General features: G+C 35.0%; 1 long non-coding RNA gene across 1 annotated transcript in view; it reads left to right on the top strand.

The window, feature by feature from the left end:
* The window catches only part of LOC107879614, a 52,321-nt gene extending 49,625 nt beyond the window's left edge, over window positions 1-2,696 (top strand). The window contains exon 3 of the long non-coding RNA XR_001677011.2: window positions 2,590-2,696. This is a non-coding gene — a long non-coding RNA (uncharacterized LOC107879614). The remainder of the gene's footprint in view (window positions 1-2,589) is intronic.
* The last annotated feature ends 3,816 nt before the right edge of the window (window positions 2,697-6,512 follow it).

A 6,512-nucleotide genomic window follows, 5' to 3' on the forward strand; every position in this document is an offset into this window, starting at 1 on the left:
ATAATCTAAAGAAGGATATCTCAGAATTTTAGCTAAGTGTCCAATTACCAATAGTTCAAAGTTGTTCATTAGAGACCTGCTGGTATACTTCATGATGTCAGTATTCCTACTTGGAAGTGGAAAGTGGTGAATAAGGACTTTATTACAGGGTTGGCTCATACTCGTCGATTATATAATTCTTTTTGGGTTATTATAGACCAAATGACTAAGTCAACCCCTTTCCTACTAGTTAATATTTTAGGTTCGACTTTAGATTATGGTAGAATCTATCATAGGGAGTTGGTGAAATTGCATAGAGTTCCTTTGACTATCATTTAAGGTAAGGGTACTCAGTTTACCTCTCGATTATAGAAGACTTTTTAAAAGGTTCATGGTACCTAAGTTCTTTTTAGTATGGCTTTTTACCCATATACAGATGGTCGAGTAGAGAGGATCATTTAGACTTTATAGGCATAATGACTTAATTTTTGGTGATTTTTGTCAATTATTCATTTATATATAATTTGACTATTTTACCCTTACCTGTGGTTAAGTTATATAATTTCTAGGGTGTGGGGATGATTGGCATAATTCCCAATGCATTTTGATGTGATTTGTGTGAGTTTGTGGCTTTTTGTGGTTAAAAAGGCTTTATAGTTGACTTTGGTCAACATTTATTATTTTGTGCATCAGATGGCAAAACAGACTACAACAGTAGATCCAAAATTTTGATTGTAGGTCAGTAACATAGTTGGTGTGATTTTATGGCTTTCGTATCATATTTTGACCCTCAGCTTGGAAAGTTTTGAAATTAGGTCTCGGGGATCAATTTTGTGAAAATGATATTTTCTGAAAAGTTTGATATCTCCATTGATTTCAGATTATTAAATTTTATAGAAAAGCATAGTTTGTTTGTATTCTTGTAATTTTGGATGAATCTTAAGGGTTCCGTAGAGACTTAGAATTTTTTATATCTCCAGCTGGTGCAATAAAAGCTAGTTTGATAGCTAAAGCGACCATTTGGGTGCTTTAGTGGAGGGTGCTATAGTGGCCCATTAGGTTCTTTAGTGGCCCTATATATCCCACCAGGTACCTCTTTAGCGGTCACTTAGGCTGTTTAGCGCTGACCACTAAAGCGCCCAGGGTTCTCTTTAGCAGCACCTGGGTATATAAATACCCATTTTCACTATTTTTTACACTTGGAGCTTGGGGTTTTAAAGTTTTGGGCAATTTATTCCATTTCCAAACTTGGGTAAGCTCTAAATCCTATTTCAATTATTTTTCTTTAATTTTTGTCATTTAAATCTTGTTAAAAACTTATTTGAAAAGTGAAATTTAGGGATGGCTCAAAAGGCCGAAATTAGTAATTCTTCAATTTAAACCCCAATTTCAACCCATTTTCTCTTGGGTTTTCTTCTATGGCTTCCATTAATCATGGGTAATATATTTTTGCACTAAAAATTTTGTTTTACCTTTCTTTAAAGACCCATTTTGGGGGTACATTTTGAACTCAAATTAGAAATTGGAAATATAGGTATCCTCGGCTTCCTTTTGATGCTTTAATTCTATATTTGTATGTATTAGTTGATTTTGAGTCTGTTCGGGAGGTTAAGGCTCTATGTTGAAGGCTTTCAAGTGTAGTTTTCTTCATTAGAGGTAGGTTATGGCTTAACATTCTTCAAAATGGGCTGGGTAGTTAATATTTATATAAATTGAGTTACGGGTGTGGGAACTAATCATGGAAATTGTTTTAATGTTGTTGTGTGTCCATATGGGGGCTTGTGTTGTTGTTATTTTTGTGGTTTTGAGACATTAATTACTATCTGTGACTGTGTGGGGTCTTATATGATGTGATTGGCCTGGTAATTATATTATTGGTTATTTTGTTGGTGTAAAATATCTTAGATGGCATTTACATGGTATTAAATGGCATTTTGTTTGTATATCTTACTATATTTGTTTATGGACTATATTGGATTCATGGATGGTTGGCATATTGAGTGGATTTTCGGCTCATATGGTTAGTATAATGGATGGATTTGGAAATTCTCATTCTGGTTGATTGTAAGAATTAAATCCTCATATCATACATATTAATTAAACATTGCCAACACCATGGAAATACTAGTCTTTTTCTGGTAGAAAATGTGACACCTTCATAAACCCTCTGCCAATGATATGCTGGAAAAGAGTTATGGATATTGGATTAGATTTGAGATTGGATTGTGTATGGATTGACAAAACCCCCATGGATCTTACCTTGGGAGCACAGTTCGATAGGTGTATACGAAGGTTGGGCTACAACCTGGTGCAACATATCATCTTCATTGCATCTAATACTCTGTGTAAATTCCGTGTTGTGTTTTTGTTCATGATATGATATCTATCTATTTAAGCACTTTTTATGAACTTTTATTTTGATATATGCGTATATTATAGAATTGTTAGTGAAGACAGCGTAGGCAACCATTTGGGATATTTTCTTATTACAAGTGACATGCCCATAGTGTCTATTTTATATGCTTTATTTTCTACTTTGCTCAGTTGGCCTATGATACCTACTTAGTACAATTTGACCATATTTACCCCTACTTTGCCCTTTTGGTGCAGAGCCAAGTATGAGTGCACCACATGATAGCTGATCGGGTGGTGTTTGGAGTATTTTTGAGGTAGCAATTAATCTATGTTTCTATAGTTGATTTACTACCCCTTCTCATTTAGTTTATATCTTGTTTTCATACTCAGAGAAAAATATATTCCTTTTGGACTATTAGTTGTATATTTTGATTTTGAGATGTATTTAGTTGGTTCTTACATAGTGATACTAGATTTTGGGAGATTTATGGTATCTAATTATGTGTTTTTCCATAATTATTGTATACATGTAGTTCGACTTCATTCTAGAAGCCTTACCTTGGGTTTTGGTGTTCTGTTCCCTTTTGATATTAGTTTGAGTGATGGGCTTACTTATCAAGGGTTGTCGCAACAAGTGCCATCATGATTTTTCTTTTTTGGGTCATGAAAAATTAGTACCAAAGTGGCCAGGTTTATTGATCACATTAGTGTAAGAATGGGTAGTCTAGTAGAGTCTCACATATTGTTACATAGATATTCATCTCTATCTTTTAAGGCTATAGGATATCTTTTGGAAACCCCTCTTATTTGGTTCCTTGTCCTGTGGATGTTTTAGACTTTATGTTTTAAATTGTATTTTCTTATTTCTACACAAAGGGTGAGGACTAGTTTGCATTAGGTTAGAGATTTTGATGCATCATCTAGGGGAGAGCTCAGTCTAGAGGGCGAGTTGCAAGTCATGCATGGCCCAAGCTAGTGGACGGGCACAAGGATTTTCCCTGTATAGAGATACTAAGAGGCTCTCCCCTAAGACATAGATAGAGTATGTTAGATATATGCACCCTTCTCAGGTCTGTTAAACCCTTGGGATTGCACCACAGTAAGGGGACAAGTCCATCAGAATAAAACACAAACAATTAATTAATAAAGTGTACTAAAACTTAACACATTGCAGTAAGACAAAAAGACACAAGGATTTTTACGTGGAAACCCAAAATGGAAAAAACCATAGCTTTCTCTCACAATCACTAATGAAATCCACTATAATCAATCAGCTAATTACAGTATAGACTTCAGCCTAACTCTAGGCTCCTTCCACTAGCAGCAACTCTATTACCAGCTTATCTTGGTAACTTTACCAAGGATTGTTCTCTGCACTAATTATCTCTAACTAGTCTGAAGCTCAGGCAACTATACTTAAGTATAACTCTCTCACTAAAAAAAACCACACTTATAACATTTGTAGTTAAGTTAAATTCATTACTCACTCAAGAACTATTACAATTTAAGCATTCATAAGGCTAAGAATGTAGCAGTGTTGAAATGGGGTTTTTCCTACCTCTCTTCACTCTTTGGATTTGCAAAAAAACAATCGTTAAAGAAGCATCTCTTTCCTTTTGTAGCTAGGTGATGATTAGGGCTTAAAAGATTATTAGACCAGTGGTCCATGTCAGTACAAAATAGCAGAAAAATGTTGTAAGACCCTGGAAAATCCTAAGCTTAACTCAGACCATTAAAGCTTGTTAAGAGGTCCAAACTTAGAAAATTTTAGCTAAGTATTCAGACTTAGTGTTATTTTAGCCTTCATAGGTTGGCGACTCTATTTCATGACCCTCGTGACCTAAAAGTAATGATTTTTAGGGTAAATCATAATCAGGAATGTCAGGGGGTGTTTCTAGACAAGTTTTGGATTTTTTTGACTTCGTTTGGATCACATTTGGAAGCTCAAACTAGTAGATTGATGTGATCTCAATGCATCGTGTCGCCGATTGCATCGATGAATATTTTCCTCTAGCTCCTTATGCAAATTCCAGTGAACCGACACGGACTCTATGCAGCACATTGGCCATCACGTTGATGCCAATGACGTGGCGTATTGGCTATCAAGTCGATGACAATGATGCAGTGTGTCGGTCTGCGCGTCGCTAGATTAATTTTTAGTCATTAAAAAGATGCGTCCCTGAGGGTAATTGGGTGTCTCCCACATTTATCATCCCAAAAACACAAAATTAAACCATTTAAAGAGCAAAAATTATTCATTCTTCACAAGGTGCTCTCAAGAACAAACCCTAGGAGATTTCCAATTCAATTCAAGGCTCAAGAACTTACCATCAATCTTCCACAATTTAATTTTCAAGGTATTTCAAGTGTTCATTCAAGGGTCCCTTCCACCATTGGAGTTCAAGAATCTATTTTTAAGACCTCAAGTGTATTTATTACATGAATTTCATGTTGGGTTTGATTATATTTATGATTATCATGATTAATTGGGTTTCTAATCCATGTTTTGTTACAAGTTTCATGTGGAGTTATTTGATATATGTATTGAATTATGTAAATCTATGCTAAACTCTTCAAATTATAAATGGGGATTTGAATTATGGTGCCGATATGTGGTTAGTTCCATGTGCATGGATTATGTCTTCCAAGTGTTTGATAAATTGCTTATGTGAACAAAGAAAAAAAAAAGGGAAACAATCAAGTCATGTTAGCTTATGTGCAAGTTATATCATGCTAGTGCTTAATAGAATGTCTCTATGAATGAGTTATAATCTAGTGCATATGGCTATGCCTTTCAAGTTTATGCTATGATTTATTTTTCATGCTATCGAGTCATGGGGTTATCCAATACCCAAAAACTTAGCTGTTTACCTAGAGCTATTGTGGTTATAAAACAGTCTCAATTGTGTTATGAACAGTAGCCTCAGTAATCAATCACAGTTACAATTCTGTATTCAGTTCAGACCACAGTAAATCCAGCTAGTCAACAGAACTCTATAGTATTCCATTAGTTAACAAAATTTTGTAGTACTTCATCAGTTAACAGAACTCAGTGAATTTAGTTCAGTTAAGTTAGAAAGTACGATCAGTAACAGTTTAGTGCAACCTAGTACAGTTTAGAAATTAGTCCAATGTCTATTCAGTTGGAAGTAGGATTCACACTGATCGAACCCAGGGATGGGGGAGTTCCTTCCAGCAGAGGGTTTAGCAGTCCCTACTTTACAAAACTATGTAGCTAGTGTAGGTTGAGATATCTTTCTGCTAGACTAGGGTTGATATATATCATTTGAGTTTTCCTGCCATTGATGGTTGAGGAAAGAGCTTTTTGTCAATGAGGGTTAACTCATAGCTTGTCTTTACCCGTGGCAAGGTACTGGCACCCTTTAAATTGGGGTTATAGGTTGGACCCCAATCTATCCTAAAAGGGGCATGTTGTTTACACGATTACCTCCCACAGTCTCAGTTTAAGTCTCAGTATAGAACTTAGTTCAGTTCTATAGAATCATGACTGTTAGATACAGTCACTCAATTTAATATAGAACTCAGCAAGTTCCATAGAATTAGGACTGTCAGCTACAGTCATTCAGCTATCAGTTATACAGTATCAGTAAACTCAGATATCAGTAAATTAGTAATTCAGAACTTAGTATCCAATATATTCATGACCTCTATTATAGTTTACGTATTTTATGCATATACTCTAATTCAGTTACACTCATGTTATTCAGTCAGTATTGTTCATGCATATGAACCCAAGCATCTTAGCCTACCTCACCTAACATACCAGTACTTTCAAAGTACTAACGCATACCTTCTTTGTGCTATGATGTCTTATATCATAGGTTCAGATGCACGGGCTCCCAATCATACTTAAAAGCCCGATCCATTAGCAGAAGATTAGTGGTGAGTCCTTATTATTTTAGGATAGATTTATTATTACAGTATTTCAGTACTTAGTTTATTTCAGTAGTTGGAGTTAGTTGGGGACTTGTTTCATCAACTCCTTATTCATATAGTAGAGTCTTTTAAAACTAGAGTAATTATAGACAGATGTTCAGTTTTCTTATGGATGTACGGTACTCAGTATTTACTTACAGTTTTTAACCTTAAGGTAGATTTCTACCTACTTTCCATATAATTATAGTATTACTATATTGTTAATGCAGCAGGTACTAGTA

This window comes from Capsicum annuum, chromosome 8 (assembly GCF_002878395.1).
Source record: "Capsicum annuum cultivar UCD-10X-F1 chromosome 8, UCD10Xv1.1, whole genome shotgun sequence".
In the NCBI taxonomy this organism is placed as follows: Eukaryota; Viridiplantae; Streptophyta; class Magnoliopsida; order Solanales; family Solanaceae; genus Capsicum; species Capsicum annuum.